The sequence below is a fragment of the Salmo salar genome, chromosome 10 (assembly GCF_965601325.2).
Source record: "Salmo salar chromosome 10, fSalSal1, whole genome shotgun sequence".
NCBI classification, from domain to species: Eukaryota; Metazoa; Chordata; class Actinopteri; order Salmoniformes; family Salmonidae; genus Salmo; species Salmo salar.
This window is the reverse complement of record NC_138300.1, coordinates 73,247,274-73,267,488: the sequence shown is the minus strand read 5'-3', so window position 1 is coordinate 73,267,488 and position 20,215 is coordinate 73,247,274. Positions and strand designations below refer to the sequence as shown.

At 41.9% G+C, this 20,215-nt stretch overlaps 1 protein-coding gene across 6 annotated transcripts in view; it reads left to right on the top strand.

The window, feature by feature from the left end:
- The first annotated feature begins 4,574 nt into the window (after positions 1-4,574).
- phf21ab (PHD finger protein 21Ab) overlaps positions 4,575-20,215 on the top strand; it is a 74,408-nt gene continuing 58,767 nt past the window's right edge. For all 6 annotated transcript variants that reach the window (XM_014123996.3, XM_014123997.3, XM_014123999.3 and 3 more), the window contains exons 1-2: positions 4,575-4,816; positions 7,314-7,352. The gene's annotated coding sequence lies outside the window, so the exon portion shown is untranslated. The remainder of the gene's footprint in view (positions 4,817-7,313; positions 7,353-20,215) is intronic.

Genomic DNA, 20,215 nt, shown 5'->3' with positions numbered 1-20,215 from the left:
CTCTGTAGGAGGAGTCTAAACTGTGCTTCTAGATCGGAACACTGGAACCTTGGTTCCGACCCCTCTTTAGCTGATTTCTGAAAACTTGGTCTCAGCCTTGGCGGGATTTGACCTTCTCATTAGATAGGAAGTGTTGAGTCCGGCATGGAGTACATTCTGGGCAACATAGGCTTTGCCCTAAACCATTAGGAACGAAGACCCCCTATGGGGTGGCGTTTTACGACATACAGTACCAGTCAAAAGTTTGGACACACCTACTCATTCACGGGTTTTTCTTTATTTTTACTATTTTCTACATTGTAGAATAAATATTGAAGACATCAAAAATATGAAATAACACATATGGAATCATGTAGTAACCAAAAAAGTGTTAAACAAATCAAAATATATTTTATATTTGAGATCCTTCAAAGTAGCCACCCTTTGCTTTGATGACAGCTTTGCACACTCTTGGCATTTTCTTAACCAGCTTCATGAGGTTGTCACCTGGAATGCATTTCAATTAACAGGTGTGCATTGTTAAAAGTTACATTTGTGGAATTTCTTTCCTTCTTGGTGAGTTTGAGCCAGTCAGTTGTGTTGTGACAAAGTAGGGGTGGTATACAGAAGATAGCCCTATTTGCCCTATAGCCCTATAAAATACCATATTACGGCAAGAACAGCTCAAATAAGCAAAGAGAAACAACAGTCCATCATTACTTGAAGACATGAAGGTCAGTCAATCCGGAACATTTCAAGAAAGTTTCTTCAAAAAATCAAGCGCTATGATGAAACTGGCTCTCATGAGGACCGCCACAGGAAAGGAAGACCAAGAGTTACCTCTGCTGCAGAGGATAAGTTCATTAGAGTTAACTGAACCTCAGATTGCAGCTCAAATAAATGCCATGCAGAGTTCAAGTAACAGACACATCTCAACATCAACTGTTCAGAGGAGACTGCGTGAATCAGGCCTTTGTGGTCAAATTGCTGCAAATAAACCACTACTAAAGGACACCAATAAGAAGAAGAGACTTGCTTGGGCCAAGAAACACAAGCAATGGACATTAGACCAATCCTTTGGTCTGATGAGTCCAAATTTGCAATTTTTGGTTCCAACTGCTGTGTCTTTGTGAGATGACGAATAGGTGAACGGATGATCTCTGCATGTGTAGTTCCCACTGAAGCATGGAGGAGGAGGTGTGGGGGTGCTTTGCTGGTGACACTGTCTGATTTTATTTAGAATTCAAGGCACACTTAACCAGCATGGGTACCATAGCATTCTGCAGCAATACGCCATCCCATCTGGTATCATTTGTTTTTCAACAGGACAATGACCATCACTCTCCTTCTTGGTCAAATAGCCCTTACACCTCCAGTCTGTGTAAGGGCTATTTGACCAAGAAGGAGAGTGATGGAGTGCTGCATCAGATGACCTGGCCTCTACAATCACCAGACATCAACCCAATTGAGATGATGTGAGATGAGTTGGACTGCAGAGTGAAGGAAAAGCAGCCAACAAGTGCTCAGCATATGTGGGAACTCCTTCAAGACTGTTGGAAAAGCATTCCAGGTGAAGTTGGTTGAGAGAATGTCAAGAGTGTGCAAAGCTGTCAAGACATAGGGTGTCTACTTTGAAGAATCTCAAATATAAAATATATTTGGATTTGTTTAACACTTTTTTTGGTTACTACATGATTCCATAAGTATTAGTTCATAGTTTTGATATCTTCACTATTATTCTACAACATAGAAAATAGTAAAAATAAAGAAAAACCCTTGAATGAGTAGGTGTGTCCAAACTTTTAACTGGTACTACATAACAATACTTACTGGGAATTGTAACTCCAGTTATATGAGTAAAGTGGAGGCCCCTAGGCCTTCGAGCCCTGCCCGATCTCAGGAGTCCCATTGAAAATATTTTTGGGGGAGGCAAATTGAGGGAAATAGCCTCAATATATATAGGGGCACCTGTTCTCTCATACCCTCAAGGTGTGTGCATAATTAATTATCTCAGGCAATGCTGCCGCTGCAGCAGGGTAACCCAAAAAATGAGCAAAGCCTCCGTATCTACTCATACGACTGGAGTTACAATTCCCAGTAACTATCGTTCTTCTCTTTGCAATAAAGAAGCTTTTTATTTAATTCCATTTGTCCTCCAAGTGTTGCTGAATCTCCTCTCTACCTCAACACTTCCTTCATTACGAACAAGCTCAAACCTTTTGCAATATTACCATTGCATAGATCTTTTCAACTCATGAAGGAACAAACAAATCTTATTACATGCATGAGAGCATATAAGTGTTATATCAGTGTGGAGATCTATATTATGAGTTTGTTTCTACTATAACTCATCCTGTATCATAAACGTGTGTGTATTGTAGATTCCATACTAGGCTTATATCAGTTTTTGATACATTCTGTTATAATCCACTTTACAGCTATACCATTGTAGTGATCTATAAGAATATTTCATTATACTTCATAAATATAGCTTGACATAGTGCCTTCAGAAAGTATCCATACCCCTTGACTTAATCCACATTTTGTTGTGTTACAGCCTAAATTAAATATTGTTTTCCCTCACCCATCTATGCACAATATCTCATAATGACAAAGTGAAAACATGTTTTTAAAAATGTGGCCATATTTATTGAAAATGAAATACAGAAATATCTAATTTACATAATTATTCACACTCCTGAGTCAATACTTTGTTGAAGCACCTTTGGCAGCGATTACAGCTGAGTCTTTCTGGATAAGTCTCTGAAAGCTTTCCACACCTGGATTGTGCAACATTTGCCCATAATTCTTGCCTATTGGTCATTGCTAGACAACCAATTTTCAGGTCTTGCCATAGATTTTCAAGTAGATTGAAGTCAAAACTGTAACTCGGGCCACAGGATCATTCATTGTCTTCTTGGCAAGCAATTGCAGTGTAGATTTGGCCTTGTATTTTTGGTTATTATCCTGCTGAAAGGTGAATTAATCTCCCGGTGTCTGGTGGAAAGCCGACTGAACCAGCAGTCTAAGGCACTGCATCTCAGTGCTGGTTTGATTCCAGGCCATATCGCAACCGGCCGTGATTGGGAGTCCCATAGGGCGGCGCACAATTGGCCCAATGTCGTCCGGGTTATGGTTTGGACGGGGTAGGCCGTCATTGTAAATAAGAATTTGTTCTTAACTGACTTACCTAGTTAAATAAAGGTTAAATAAATTTAAAAAATGTGTTGGAGGAAACACTTTACAACTTGTGACCGAACTCAGCGTGTATGCGCCCGGCCTGCCACAAGGAGTCGCTAGAGCACAATGGGACAAGGACATCCCGGCAGGCCAAACCCTCCCATAACACGGACAACACTGGGCCAATTGTGCGCAGCCTCATGGGTCTCCTGGTCCCGGATGGTGAAAACCCTGAGCGGTTTCCTTCCTCTCCGGCAACTGAGTTCATAAGGATGCCTTTATCTTTGTAGTGACAGGGTGTATTGATACACCATCAAAAGCGTAATTAATAACTTGACCATGATCAAAGGGGTATTCAATGTGTGCTTTTTTTACCCATCTACCAATAGGTGCCCTTCTTTGCGAGGCATTGGAAAACCTCCATGGTCTTTGTGATTGAATCTGTGTTTGAAATTCACTGCTCAAATGAGGGCCCTTATAATTATCTGTATGTATGGGGTACAGAGATGAGGTAGTCATTCAAAAATCAGGTTTAACACTATTATTGCACACAGAGTGAGTCCATGCAACTTATTAAGCAGATGTTTACTCTTGAACGTATTTATGCTTACCATAACAATTGACTCAAGACATTTCAGCTTTTCATTTTTTAGTAATTTGTATTGTGCGTAGGCCAGCTTAAAATCCATTTTAAATCCAGGCTGTAACACAACAATATATGTAGAAAAAGTAAAGTGGTGTGAATACTTTCTGAAGGCACTGTATCATAAACAACTATTCTCATATTATAATAAAAACATGGCGCACTTGTAAAGGGCGCTTGCCCACGCCTCATATTCACAGCAGCCGTCACCAGAAATCATATGCAGCGGTTCTTCGAGCATTTTTGATACTTGGTATAACCGTTTTATTATGTCGAACGCCCCTTCAACACTGAAAATGAATGCAGATTGACTGACTATGAAAAAGAGACGAAATTAAGTGGTGCTTTTTCATCAATCGACAATAAGGACAAAAGAGGGTAAATGCGCAGGATTGGGACCGTGGCAAGTCAAAGCAGCAACAAATTGCTCCGCGTATTTCTATGAACCGAGTGCTACTTCTCTCCAGATGAGTTTCACTGAGTTTACATCCGGGTTTTTTCCCTAGGCAATGGAAGGCGTAGTACCCATGTTCCTTAGGCAAAGTGAAATAAATTCGCAGCACCGTGACAAAAAAATAGTTCGCTTTTCAAACACATTTTCGTTTCACCTTGTGACGAAAATCGACTCAAAATGAATAACTTCAACAATATACTATTAATGAATCAATCGATTTGGGGTACAACGGCTACAATTGTCACATTTAAGAAATAGTTTTCCTACCCCCTTCTTCTCCCTTCTCTTGAGCGCATTGATAACAGTTGTGCTCAGGCTGTGGTGAATGAGATTGAAGAAGAGTTCTTGTTTTGTATCTCAGTTTCTCTCTTTTTGGACACATTTTATTTAAACAAATAAAAATATACTACGGAGATCTCACACTCTAATCAATGGAGGGTATTTTAATATTTACATCATAATTGTATCGGATATTCGGTAGAGAGGTATTGGGTTGTTTTGTAAATATTTATTTAATAAATTTCTGAGGAGAGAAGGACTGCTGCTGAGTAGAGTGGAGGGTAAGTGCACGTTGGGATCTTTTATTATTATTTGAAGTTTCATTTTCATTGTTTAGAAACTTTCGTTGTTTTCGCATGCATTTGATCCCTACATCCGTAATTCGTCGTGTGTTATTATAGGCAAGATGGCTTGAAGGATACTGTTTTTATTCATAGCTATTTCTTATGATAGGAGTTGGATGATACTCTAGCTAGCGAAGTGCCCTGCTATTGGAGGGCAGCGGACATGGCTAGCTAGAAAGGGGTTGATTCTAACTTGTAACCAGCAGCGCGTGCCTATTTGTGATAATTTAGTCAAATTCTATATTTGAAGCTGTCCCAAAAATATTTTTCTTAATCTTATGCTACCGGTGTTTATTTTATTTTATAATTACTTAGCTACCTAGATTGACAGCTAGCTTGTTTTCTAACGTACATTTAGGGTTGACAGTTTTATGTGGCTTATGTAGCGAGCTAGCTAGCTTGCTCTTGTAGTGATTGGCTTCTGTGAAAGCTCGACCTGTATTAGCCGGTTATTTTAGCTTGCGAAGAGGCTAGCTAACGTTAGCTAGTTGACGTGGATGTCTATGTATACCTTTTTTTAGTTAGTGATAGGTTATTTTGAAACGAGTTTTAAATCGTGAAAGTTAACTAATAAAGTCTGACTCCATCCCATTGGCTAACAACGTGATGTTGTTCTCTCTAGTTTGCACCAACTAGCTATGTAACAAGCCATTTCTAGCTACCTGGCTAACGAAGTCGAATTAAACGTGCGCGAGCGGCTGGACAGCGCAAGATGGCTAGCAATTTGTACTCTTATAAATGAAAGTTATAAAACACTTGTTTTGTTGACGCTGAAATACTGTTAGTATAAAATATTATCAAATATGTTAGCTCAGTATGAAAACATTACAATTTGAAACCCATCATTTCAAATGTCTTAGGTAAATTTCTATTTGATTCACATCTTACCTAGGCCTAGCGTTCAATGGTATGTGATGGTGCCTGAAGTTTACCTAACCGGCTAGTTAGCTACCTACCTAACTTATTCAGATCCAAAGAGACTGCGCCTTGAAAGCAGTCTTCCTAGATAGTGGTATTAAAACAAGCCAATAAGAGAAGTCACTGTTATCTATTTCAGACAGAAAAAGACAATGCAACTGGTAGCATGGCATTGTGCATAGCCGGGCCAAATAGTGCTAAAGAGGAGTTTGGGCCCTTATGTTATGAAAACGAATCAACATGCTCACGGTGTAATTTTATAGATTGAACGCCATATTAATCATTATGAAAAATGTAGCCTACTGTTTGCCCCCCAAAAGGCTTTAAAATGGCCAAAGTGAGGGCCATTTAGGATGTTTGTGTAAGGTCATGTGTCTATGCAGTACAGTCTATTTAAAAGGTAGCCTTATTTAACTAGGAAAAGTAAGATGAGGTCCTCATCAAGGCATCATAAAGGTTCCAAATCCTTATGCTTCACAGAACTGAACAAAAGTGGACTGTCCCTTTTGTGTGGGTGTATGTAGGCCTAGGCCTGTGAGTGTGCATGTGTATTTAGATCAATCCCCAATGCTGGCTTTAAAAATAACCTCAAACCATAAAACAATACTGTGAGGTTGTAATCTTCTATCTCTAGCATAAATGAAGTGAAATAGTGTTGAATGGAAGAGAGCGAGGTTGCTCTGTTGGCACTGACAGGGTAGGAGATGAGGTGGCTGTCATTCTGTGCGTCTCACCTCAGCAGGTTAATTACTAGACTGAACCGCATGCCTTTACTCTGATAAAGGCTACCTGCTTAAATGGTCTCGTAAGCTATTCTTTTCTGAACATTAGATGAAGTACAGATTACTTAGATCGTGTGAAAGTGAAATTTGATAGCTTACAATTAGGGGTATAATTTCTAAGTAATGTTTTTTTTTTGACTGTTCTACTGCTGGTCTGTAGGACGGCTCCATACTTTAGAATGGCCACTGGAATTTTTATGAAGTGACTCAAGCTTTAAATTACACATACTCTTACTTACTCAGCTTTTCTAGCTTCATAAAATCAACCTCTAAAAAAAAAAATAATTTCATGTAAAGTAACTGTAGCCCACCTAATGAATTATGTGAGATTTCCTGATTACGTTTTACACTAGTAGGTTTCAAACCAATCTGTGTCATTAGGAAGCATGGGTACTGGATTGTACAGGTGGTTTAGATCAGAAATTGCGACCCACTGCTACCGATGGACTGTTATACGTGCTATTACTGTCTGTTATGACCACAACCATGCATGAGAATTAATGTTTGGTCAACCCACATTTGGTTGTGAATTGTCCTGCAGGTTGTCCACTCATGTTTAACATGACAGACTTCAGTATGGCATCACTGTAATACTGTCACCTTACACGTGACTTTGGCTCGGTTGCTCTGGTGGTTTTCCAACATTGGGATAACTTTAACATGCTGAAAGTCCCATTTGTGGTGGTGGGGAATCTCATGTACGGCTAATGGGCTCTGCTTGTCCTGTCTTGCAGGGAGTCGGAGAGATTGGAGACCAGTCACACTGCCAGGTGGTGAGTACTGCAACAGCTCCCGTTGTAATTGTTCACTTGGCTCACAGCCTTGGCCCGGAAATCAATCGGACTGGACGGCTGTAACATCGCCTCGGACAGACTCGTTGGTTTCCTGGTTCTCACTGTCTATTAATTGTTTGAGCCACAGAACTAGCCAAATGGATGCTTTTGTGAACTTGGCTTTTAGTCATTGCTCTGCGAATGTCATTTCCGAGTTGTTTTATTTACTCTCGTGCATGCGGAGAACAAAAATCCCAATTCAGAAGACAACGGAATTATTGTCTTTCTTTTGACATTGCACGCAGATCCATAAACCAAGGCGGTCATGCAGGATTTAAAGTGCGGTCTCTTTGGCATAGTAATACTTTGGGCCTTTGAATCAATGAGCTTTACGCAAATGCATATCATAATTACAGTTCCTTTAGGTCTGTCAGGGGGGCAGTTGGCATAAACACAAAAAATCTCGAAATATATTTCTGTAATATAATTTGCGAATTACCTGTCCTATAGGATATTTGTGTGAACATTTTAATTAATACATAACAAAACAGCTGTTTTCAAATACAATCTAGGCCTCTCATTTAATTTAACCATGAACATTTTAATTCGGTCTAATAAATAACAAAACATGTCTGTCTACGAACTCCAGGGCCGGCCCGCCCCACACCCCATTTCTGCTGTGATTCAGCACCGCAGCAGAGGAAAAAGGCCACTCTAGGCACCCACAAAATGAAGAAATTATTAAATTGATGTTGGACAATAAAATTCAATATGTAAGTAAATAAACAAAAGTCTTCTTCATTGAGTAAGCATATTTTACAATGCTCCTGTGAAACGAGGCCCGCGCCATGCATTTATGAAAGCACTTGTTTCCAAATATCACATTTTATCTCACTCTTTTAACAGTTCTACTGGATGATGTTAACAAATGTTATGTTTATTGTACACTAAACAACATTTTTTACATAACATGTAAAGTGTTGGTCCCATGTTTCATCAAATCAAAGTTTATTTGTCACGTGCGCTGAATGCAACAGGTGTAGACCTTAAAGTGAAATGCTTACTTACAGGCTCTAACCAATAGTGCAAAAAAGGTATTAGGTAAACAATAGGTAAGTAAAGAAATAAAACAACAGTAAAAAGAGGCGAGGCTACATACAGACACCACTTAGTCAGGCTGATTGAAGTAGTATGTAGATATGGTTACAGTGACTATGCATATATGATCAGCAGAGAGTAGCAGTAGCGTAAAAGAGGGGTTGGCGAGTGGTGGGTGGCGGGACACAATGCATATAGCCCGGTTAGCCAATGTGCGGGAGCACTGGTTGGTCGGCCCAATTGAGGTAGTATGTACATGAATGTATAGTTAAAGTGACTATGCATATATGATAAACAGAGAGTAGCAGCAGCGTAAAAAGAGGGGTGGGGACACACACAATGCAAATAGTCCGGGTAGCCATTTGATTACCTGTTCAGGAGTCTTATGGCTTGGGGGTAAAAACTGTTGAGAAGCCTTTTTGTCCTAGACTTGGCACTCTGTTACCGCTTGCAATGCGGTAGTAGAGAGAAGTCTATGGCTGTGGTCTTTGACAATTTTTAGTGCCTTCCTCTGACACCGCCTGGTGTAGAGGTCCTGGATGGCATGCAGCTTAGCCCCAGTGATGTACTGAGCCATATGCACTACCCTCTGGAGTGCCTAGCGTTCAGAGGCTGAGCAATTGCTGTAACAGGCAGTGATGCAACCAGTCAGGATGCTCTCGATATTGAAGCTGTAGAACCTTTTGAGGATCTCAGGACCCATGCCAAATCTTTTTAGTTTCCTGTGGGGGAATAGGCTTTGTCGTGCCCTCTTCACAACTGTTTTGGTGTGTTTGGACCATTCTAGTTTGTTGGTGATGTGGACACCAAGGAACTTGAAGCTCTCAACCTGCTCCACTACAGCCCCATCGATGAGAATTGGGGCATGCTCGGTCCTGTTTTTCCTGTAGTCCACAATCATCTCCTTAGTCTTGGTTACGTTGAGGGATAGGTTGTTATTCTGGCACCACCCGGCCAGGTCTCTGACCTCCTCCCTATCGGCTGTCTCGTTGTTGTCGGTGATCAGGCCTACCACTGTTCTGTCATCTGCAAACTTAATGATGGTGTTGGAGTCGTGCCTGTCCATGCAGTCGTGGGTGAACAGGGAGTACAGGAGAGGGGACTGAGCACGCACCCCAGGGGAGCTTCAGTGTTGAGGATCAGCGTGGCAGATGTGTTGCTACCTACCCTCACCACCTGGGGGCGGACCTTCAGGAAGTCCAGGATCCAGTTGCAGAGGGAGGTGTTTAGTCCCAGGGTCCTAAGCTTAGTGATGAGCTTTGAGGGTACTATGGTGTTGAACGCTGAGCTGTAGTCAATGAATAGCATTCTCACATAAGTGTTCCTTTTGTCCAGGTGGGAAGGGGCAGTGTGGAGTGCAATGGAGATTGCATCATCTGGGATCTGTTTGGGCGGTATGCAAATTGGAGTGGGTCTAGGGTTTCTGGGATAATGGTGTTGATGTGACCCATGACCAGCCTTTTAACCTCTTACATCTAGACGTTCCGCTAGCGGAACACCTGCTCCAATATCCAATGATGGGCGTGGCGTGAAATACAAACTCCTCTAAAAACCAGAACACTCCAATTTTGCAAACATATGACTATTTTACACAAAAAACAAAACCACAGCTAAATGCAGCACTAACCTTTGATCTTCATCAGATGACAACCCTAGGACATTATGTTATACGATGCATGCATGTTTTGTTCAATCAAGTTCATATTTATATCAAAAACCAGCTTTTTTACATTAGCATGTGACGTTCAGAACTAGCATACCCCCCGCAAACATCCGGTGAATTTACAAAATTACTCACGATAAACGTTCACAAAAAACATAATTATTTTAAGAATTATAGATACAGAACTCCTCTATGCACTCGATATGTCCGATTTTAAAATAGCTTTTCGGTGAAAGCACATTTTGCAATATTCTCAGTAGATAGCCCAGCCATCACGGCTAGCCATTTAGACACCGACCAAGTTTAGCCCTGACCAAACTCTGATTTACTATTACAAAAGTTTGATTACCTTTGCTGTTTTCGTCAGAATGCACTCCCAGGACTGCTGGGACCAAATGTTGGTTTGGTCCAAAATAATCCATCTTTATATCCAAATAGCGGCGTTTTGTTCGTGCGTTCAAGACGCTATCCGAAGTGTAAATAAGGGTCACGAGCATGGCGCAATTCGTGACAAAATATTTCTAAATATTCCATTACCGTACTTCGAAGCATGTCAACCGCTGTTTAAAATCAATTTTTATGCAATTTTTCTCGTAAAAAAGCGATAATATTCCGACCGGGAATCTTCGTTTAGGTAAACAGACGAAAGAAAACAAGGCATGGGGTCGACGCGGGCACGCGCCTGAGTCTCACAGTACTGTAACTAGCCACTACCCAAACGCGCTACTTTTTTTCAGCCAGAGCCTGCAAAGCCACGATTCAGCTTTTTGCCGCCTTCTGAGAGCCCATGGGAGCCGTAGGAAGTGTCACGTAACAGCAGAGATCCTCTGTAATGGATAGAGATAATCAAGAAGGGCAAGAAATTGTCAGACAGGGCACTTCCTGCATGGAATCTTCTCATGTTTTGGCCTGCCAAATGAGTTCTGTTATACTCACAGACACCATTCAAACAGTTTTAGAAACTTTGGAGTGTTTTCTATCCAAAGCTAATCATTATATGCATATTCTAGTTTCTGGGCAGGAGTAATAATCAGATTAAATCGGGTATGTTTTTTTATCCGGCTGTGAAAATACTGCCCCCTAGCCATAACAGGTTAAAGCACTTCATGGCTACGGGCGTGAGTGATACGGGTCTGTAGTCATTTAGGCAGGTTGCCTTTGTTTTCTTGGGCACATGCTGGTATTACAGACTCAATCAGGGACATGTTGAAAATGTCAGTGAAGACACCTGCCAGTTGGTCAGCACATGCCCAGAGCACATATCCTGGTAATCCGTCTGGCTCCGCAGACTTGTGTATGTTGACCTGTTTAAAGGTCTTATTCAGGTCGGTTACGGAGAGCGTGATCACGCAGTCGTCCGGAACTGTTGATGCCGCATGCATGCCTCAGTGTTGCTTGCCTCGAAGCGAGCATCGACGTGATTTAGCTCATCTGGTAGGCTCGTGTCACTGGGCAGCTCGCGGCTGTGCTTCCCTTTGTGGTATGTAATAGTTTGCAAGCCCTGCCACATAAGACGAGCGTCGGAGCCGGTGTAGTATGATTCAATCTTAGCCCTGTATTGACGCTTTGCCTGTTTGATGGTTCGTCGCAGGGCATAGCATGATTTCTTGTGAGCTTCCGGGTTAGAGTCCCGCACCTTGAAAGCGGCAGCTCTAGCCATTAGCTCATGCCTGAATTCCATGGCTTCTGGTTGGGGTATGTACGTACAGTCACTGTGGGGATGGCGTCCTCGATGCACTTATTGATAAAGCCAGTGACTGATGTGGTGTACTCCTCAATGCCATCAGAAGAATCCCGGAACATGTTCCAGTCTGTGATAGCAAAACAGTCCTGTAGTGTAGCATCTGCTTAATCTGACCACTTTTTTTTATAGCCCGAGTCACTGGTCCCGAGTCACTGGTGCTTCCTGCTTTAATTTTTGCTCGTAAGCAGGAATAAGGAGGATAGAGTTGTGGTCGGATTCACCAAATGGAGGGCGAGCGAGAGCTTTGTACGCATCTCTGTGTGTGGAGTAAAGGTGATCTAGATTTTTTTCCCTCTGGTTGCACATTTAACATGTTGATAGAAATTTGGTAGAACTGATTTAAGTTTCCCTGCATTAAAGACTCCGGCCACTAGGAGCTCCGCCTCTGGGTGAGTGGTTTCCTGTTTGCTTATTTCCTTATACCGCTGACTGATTTGCGGTCTTAGTGCCAGCATCTGTCTGTGGTGGTAAATAAACAGCCACGAAAAGTATAGCTGAACTCTCTAGGCAAGTAGTGTGGCCTGCAATTTATCACAATATACTCTACCTCAGGCGAGCAAAATCTAGAGTCTTCCTTAGATTTCGCGCACCAGCTGTTGTTTACAAAAATGCACAGACCGCCCGGAGTGTGCTGTTCTATCTTGCCGGTGCAGCGTATATCCCACTAGCTGAATATCCATGTCGTCATTCAGCCACGATTCTGTGAAACATAGGATATTCGTTTTTGATGTCCCGTTGGTAGGATATTCGTAATCATACCTTGTCAAATGTATTGTCCAATGATTGCACGTTGGTGAGTAGTATTGACGGTAACGGCAGCTTTCCCACTCGCCTTCTCTGGGTCCTGACCAGGCACCGGCTCTTTGTCCTCTGTACCTGCGTCGCTTCCTCTTGCAAATAACGGGGATGTCGGCCCTGTGGGGTGTTTGGAGAATGTCTTGTGCGTCCTCCTTGTTGTAGAAAAAATCTTCGTCTAATCTGAGGTGAGTCATCGCTGTCCTGATATCCAGAAGCTCTTTTTTGCCGTAAGATACGGTTGCAGAAACATTATGTACAAAATAAGTTACAAAGGTTGGGCGCCCGTAAAACTGCTGCCATTTCTTCCGGCGCCATTTTATTAGCTGAAATAAAAGGTCCCCAAAATTTTCCAAAGGCACACGAAGATTATTTCTCAAAGTTTTGCACAAATTTGTTTACATCCCTGTTAGTGAGCATTTCTACTTTGCCAAGATCCATACCTGGCAGGTGTGGCATATCAAGAAGCTGATTAAATGGCATGATCATTACACAGGTGCACCTTGTGCTAGGGACAATAGAAGGCCACTCTAAAATGTGCAGTTTTATCACACAACACAATGCCACAGATGTCTGAAGTTTTGAGGGAGCGTGCAATTGGAATGCTGACTGCAAGAATGTCCACCAGAGCTGTTGCCAGAAAATTGAATGTTAATTTATTTACCATAAGCCGCCTCCTTTTATAGAATTTGGCAGTACTTCCCACTAGAGGTCGACCGATTGTTTTTCAATGCCGATTTGTTTTCTTGTTTTTAAATTACATTTTTGTAATAATGACAATTACAACAATACTGAATGAACACTTTTATTTTAACTTAATATAATACATCAATAAGATCAATTTTGCCTCAAATAAATAATGAAACATGTTCAATTTGGTTTAAATAATGCAAAAACAAAGTGTTGGAGAAGAAAGTAAAAGTGCAATATGTGCCATGTAAAAAAGCTAATGTTTATTAAGGTCCTTGCTCAGAACATGAGAACATATGAAAGCTGGTGGTTCCTTTTAACATGAGTCTTCAATATTCCCAGGTAAGAAGTTTTAGGTTGTAGGAATTATAGGACTATTTCTCTCTATACCATTTGTATTTCACATACGTTTGACTATTGGATGTTCTTATAGGCACTTTAGTATTGCCAGTGTAACAGTATAGCTTCCGTCCCTCTCCTCGCCCCTACCTGAGCTCAAACCAGGAACACATCGACAACAGCCACCCTTGAAGCATCGTTACCCATCGCTCTACAACTACTTCAAGGTCTCAGAGCGAGTGACGTCACAGATTGAAACGCTATTAGCACGCACCCCATTAACTAACTAGCTAGCCATTTCACATCGGTTACACCAGCCTAATCTCGGGAGTTCATAGGCTTGAAGTCATAAACAGCTCAATGCTTGAAGCACAGCGAAGAGCTGCTGGCAAACGCATGAAAGTGCTGTTTGAATGAATGCTTACAAGTCAGACTGCTCTATCAAATATCAAATCATAGCCTTAATTATAACATAATAAAACACAGAAATACGAGCCTTAGGTCATTAATATGGTCAAATCCGGAAACTATAATTTCGAAAACCAAATGTTTATTCTTTGTGAAATACAGAACCGTTCCATATTTTATCTAACGGGTGGCATCCCTAAGTCTAAATATTGCTGTTACATTGCACAACCTTCAGTGTTATGTCATAATTATATACAATTCTGGCAAAATAATTACTGTCTTTGTTAGGAAGAAATGGTCTTCACACATTTCGCAACGAGCCAGGCGGCCCAAACTGCTGCATATACCCTGACTGCTTGCACGGAACGCAAGAGAAGTGACACAATTTCCCTAGTTAAAAGAAATTCATGTTAGCAGGCAATATTAACTAAATATGCAGGTTTAAAAATATATACTTGTGTATTGATTTTAAAGAAAGGCATTGATGTTTATGGTTAGGTACACAGTGATGCAATGACAGTGCTTTTTTCGCGACTGCACTTGTTAAATCATCACCCTTTTGGCGACGTAGGCTGTGATTCGATGAGAAATTAACAGGCACCGCATCGATTATATGCAACGCAGGACAAGCTAGATAAACTAGTAATATCATCAACCATGTGTAGTTAACTAGTGATTATGTTAAGATTGATTGTTTTTTATAAGAGAAGTTTAATGCTAGCTAGCAACTTACCTTGGCCTTTGCTGCACTCGCGTAACAGGTAGTCAGCCTGCCACGCAGGCTCCTCGTGGATGGCAATGTAATCGGCCACAATCGGTGTCCAAAAATGCCAAATGGCCAATTACCGATTGTTATGAAAACTTGAAATCGGCCCTAATTAATCGGCCATTCCGTTTAATCGTTCGACCTCGACTTCCAACCGCCCTCACAACTGCAGACCACATGTAACCACTCCAACCCAGGACCTCCACATCTGACTTCTTCACCTTCGGGATTATATGAGACCAGCCACCCGGACAGCTGATGAAACTGTGGGTTTTCACAAACAAAGAACTTCTGCACAAACTGTCAGAAACCATCTCAAGGAAGTTCATTTGCGTGTTTGTTGTCTTTACTAGGGTCTTGACCTGACAATGCTATTATCCCACAGCTCACCCCGAAATGCTTTTCATTCCTGGTAATTGCATTCAATAACAAATCACCCCCTGTCTGTTACCACAGAAGGGGCCTGTTTTTAAGAGCTGTCTGCCCCTTTCCTAGCTAGGTTACAAGGCGCTTTGTTGCCTGTATCTATGACTGGTCGGTAGGGTAACCTCCATGATGAAGTCTATTTTTGTGTAGTCCAGCCCTGGGTGCCAGACAGTTACCAGAACACACCTTATAACCTAAATTGAGTGAGGTTTGTTGTGACAACAGTACCCACAAGTGGCACTGCCAATCGGGGTACGTCACTGATCGCCAGAGCCCTTGTACCCAGAGTAGGCTGGGCTTTAGGCAAACCTTGGCTCATGAACAGTTTCAGCTCCAAGTTCCACAGTGTTCATGGGTGTCAAGTGTTGTCTCCCGTGTTAGTTGTTCAATTAAGTGTCCCGTCTCCAAATCCAGACACAAATCCAGACAAGAGGGGTGGACATGGAAACATAACCACACTCTCCCAGTCCACAATGTGGTGTCTTGCCCCTCAGATGGCACTTCACGGGAGGTAAGCTGTCTGCTCTGACCAATGAGGCGCATGTGAGCAGTGACGTCGGGGTACGGGATACAATTTGTTGTGCTTTCCCCGCCCTTCTGCTGCGTTTTCACGTCAACTGTTCCCGAGGCCTCAGCGCCCGTTTTGAGGGAGGAAATATCCTCCCTTCTCCAGAAGCAGGCAATCCGATTAGTTCCTATGTCGGAGATCCAGGACGGCTGGTACAGCTGGTATTTCCTGGTTCCGAAAAGGGACGGGACTTTGCGTCCCATTCTAGACCTACAGTACCAGTCAAAAGTTTGGACACACCTACTCATTCAGGGTTTTTTGTTGTTTTTTTTGTATTTTATACATTGTAAAACTAATAGTGAAGACATCAAAACTATGAAATAACACAAATGGAATCATGTAGTAACCAAAAAAGTGTTTAACAAATCAAAATATAGTTGCCTTGATGACAGCTTTGCACACTCTTGGCGTTCTCTCAACTAGCTTCACCTGGAATGCTTGTCCAACAGTCTTGAAGGAGTTCCCACATATGCTGAGCACTTGTTGGCTGCTTTTCCTTCACTGTTTGGTCCAATTCATCCCAAACCATCTCAATTGGGTTGAGGTCAGGTGATTGTGGAGGCCAGGTCATCTGGTGCAGCACTCCATCACTCTCCTTCTTGGTCAAATAGCCCTTACAGAGTCTGGAGGTGTGTTGGGTCATTGTCCTGTTGAAAAACAAATGATAGTCCCACTAAGCCCAAACCAGATTGGATTGTGTATTGTTACAGAATGCTGTGGTAGCCTTTCTGGTTAAGTATTCTAAATAAATCACAGACAATGTCACCAGCAAAGCACCATCACACCACCTCTTCCATGCTTCATGGTGGGAACCACACATGCGGCGATCATCCGTTCACCTACTCTGCGTCTCAGAAAGACACGGCGGTTGGAACCAAAACTCTCAAATTTGGACTCATCAGACCAAAGGACAGATTTCCACCGGTCTAATGTCCATTGCTCATGTATCTTGGCCCAAGCAAGTCTCTTCTTATTGGTGTCCTTAAGTAGAGGTTTCTTTGCAGCAATTCGACAATGAAGGCCTGATTCACGCAGTCTCCTCTGAACAGTTGATGTGTCTGTCACTTGAACGCTGAAGCATTTATTTGGGCTGCAATTTCTGAGGCTGGTAACTCTAATGAACTTATCATCTGCAGCATAGGTAACTCTGGATCTTCCTTTCCTGTGGCGGTCCTCATGAGAGCCAGTTTCATCATAGCGCTTGATGGTTTTTACAATTGCAGTTGAAGAATCATTCAAAGTTCTTGAAATTGTCCACATTAATGATGGACCATCTTTTCTCGTTGCTTATTTGAGCTGTTCTTGCCATAATATGGACTTGGTCTTTGACCAAATAGGGCTATCTTCTGTATACCACCCCTAACTTGTCACAACACAACTGATTGGCTCAAACGCATTAAGAAGGAAAGAAATTCCACAAATTAACCTTTAACAAGGCTCACCTGTTAATTTAAATGCATTCCAGGTGACTACCTCATGAGCTGGTTGAGAGAATGCCAAGAGTGTGCAAAGCTGTCATCAAGGCAAAGGGTGGCTACTTTGAAGGATCTCAAATATAAAATATATTTCGTTTAACACTTTTTTTTGGTTACTACATGATTCCATATGTTATTTCATATTTTTAATGTCTTCACTATTATTCTACAATGTAGAAAATTGTAATAATAGAAACTCTTGAATGAGTAGGTATGTCAACTTTTGTCTAGTACTTTACGTACCCCCAACAGGCACCTCAATCTACAAATTCAAAATAGCCGCCGGCTATTACAGGGGATTGTTTGGTGGTAGCAGAGTATAGGGAACAAGCAGTGTTACACACATCCATGCTTCTTTCCTGTATCTTCTCGAAGCTGAATAAGAAACCAGAAAAAGAGCTGTCTCACTCCATCTCAGTGCTTTCCTCTTCTGGGTCTCGAGCTAGACTCACTCGCCTGTCATGCTTTTCTATCCCCACAGAGGGTGCTCTGGTTATCCAAATTTCGGCTGGTCACGCAGTGCGTTTTCACCTGTGCCTGTCGGACCCTCCTTCATGCTTTAACCTCTCTAGGGGAGGTGGGACGAAATCGTCCCACACTATTCAACAGCCATTGAGAAATCAGAGCGCCAAATTTAAAACCACAAAATGTCATAATTCAAAGTTCTCAAACAGGACTATTTTACACCATTTTATAGATACACTTCTCCTGAATCGAACCACGTTGTCCGATTTCCAAAAGGCTTTACAGCGAAAGCAAAACATTAGATTATGTTAGGAGAGTACATAGACACAAAAAACCACACAGCCATTTCCAAGCAACTAGCATGCATCACAAATACCCAAAACACAGCTAAATGCAGCACTAACCTTTGATCTTCATCAGATGACACTCCTAGGACATTATGTTAGACAATACATGCATGTTTTGTTCAATCAAGTTCATATTTATATCAAAAAACAGCTTTTTACATTAACATGTGATGTTCAGAACTAGCATACCCACCAAAAACTTCCGGTGAATTTACTAAATTACTCATGATAAACGTTGACAAAATACATAATTATTTTAAGAATTATAGATACAGAACTCCTTTATGCAATCGCTATGTCCGATTTTAAAATCGCTTTTCGGCGAAAGCACATTTTACAATATTCTGAGTACATAGCTCGGCCATCTCGGCTAGCTAATTTGACACCCACCAAGTTTGGGACAACCTAAACTCAGAATTACTATTAGAAAAATTTGATTACCTTTGCTGTTCTTTGTCAGAATGCACTCCCAGGACTTCTACTTCAACAACAAAAGTTGTTTTGGTTTCAAATAATCCATAGTTATATTCAAATAGCTCTGTTTTGTTCGTGCGTTCAGGTCACTATCCGAAGGGTGACGCGCGTGCGAGCGCATTTCGTGACAAAACATTTCAAAATATTCCATTACCGTACTTAGAAGCATGTCAAACGCTGTTTAAAATAAATTTTTATGCGATTTTTATTATTATTATTTTTTTTATTATTTTTTTATTTTTCTATTTTTCTTTCTCGTAAAATAGCCATAATATTCCAACCGGGCAACGTTGTATTCATTCAAAGGCTGAAAGAAAAAAATGGAGTAGTCTCGTGAACGCGCATCAGTCTCACTGTCCCCAGGCTGACCACTTACAAATTCTGCTGCTGTTCTTTGCCCAGAGACAGCAGACACCCCATTCCACTTTCTGGCGGCTTTAGAGAGCCAATGGAAGCCTTAGAAAATGTCACGTTACAGCACAGATGCTGTATTTTGGATAGAGATGCAACAGAAGGACAACAAATTGTCAGACAGGGCACTTCCTGTATGGAATCTTCTCAGGTTTTGGCCTGCCATATGAGTTCTGTTATACTCACAGACACCATTCAAACAGTTTTAGAAACTTTAGAGTGTTTTCTATCCAAATATACAAATTATATGCATATTGTAGTTTCTGGGCAGGAGTAGTAACCAGACTAAATCGGGTACGTTTTTTTTTATCCGGCCGTGAAAATACTGCCCCCTATACCACAACAGGTAAAAAAAAAAAAGTTAAATGTAACAAGGCAAGTCGGGTAAGAACAAGTTATTTACAATGACTGCATACACCAACCAAACCCGGACGACGCTGGGCCAACTGTGTGCCGCCCTATGCGTCTCCCAATCACGGCCAGTTGTGATACAGCCTGGAATCGAACCAGGGTGTCTGTAGTGACGCCTATAGCACTGAGATGCAGTGCCTTAGACCGATGCGCAACTCGGGAGCCCATTTCCCCCCATGAAGCTGATTAACCCCACGTTGGGGAGAGTGACTGGTGGGCTTGTCGTGGATTTTTGTGGCCCGCTGTTGGCCCAAGCAACCTTGGTTCGTGTACGTCTTCCGCATATTGGGCGAGGTCCTGTGGCAACTCCAGCTGCGTGGAGATCTGTTATCCCATGAGCACGGGCAGGTTTACCATTGTTGGCTAGAGATTTGGGGTCTGTGGGCTTGTCCACTGAGCGTTCCAATCTCGTGGATGGTTTATCTCTCAACGTGATCACAACTATTCGTCCATATGTGAGGGCTGTATAAGTGGCAGGCGTTGGCGGTTTGGTGCCAAAATAAAGGAATGATTCCTTTTTAAGAGTGTTCTGGGGGAAATTTTTATGATAAGTGTACATGGTCGCTATTTCAGTGTGTCATGTGGGAATTGATGGCGTCACGCCAGGCCTATAAAAGGTGTGCGCCATCTCAGACCAGTTTCTAAACCTGTTGTGCCTTTTTGGGATTTAGCTTTGGTTTTGGGTGCTCTTTGTAAGGCCCCCTTTTGAACCACTGGAGTCTTGATCTGAAGATCCTCTCCTACAAAACCTCCTTGCTCGTGGCTTTGGCCTTGGCTAAACGT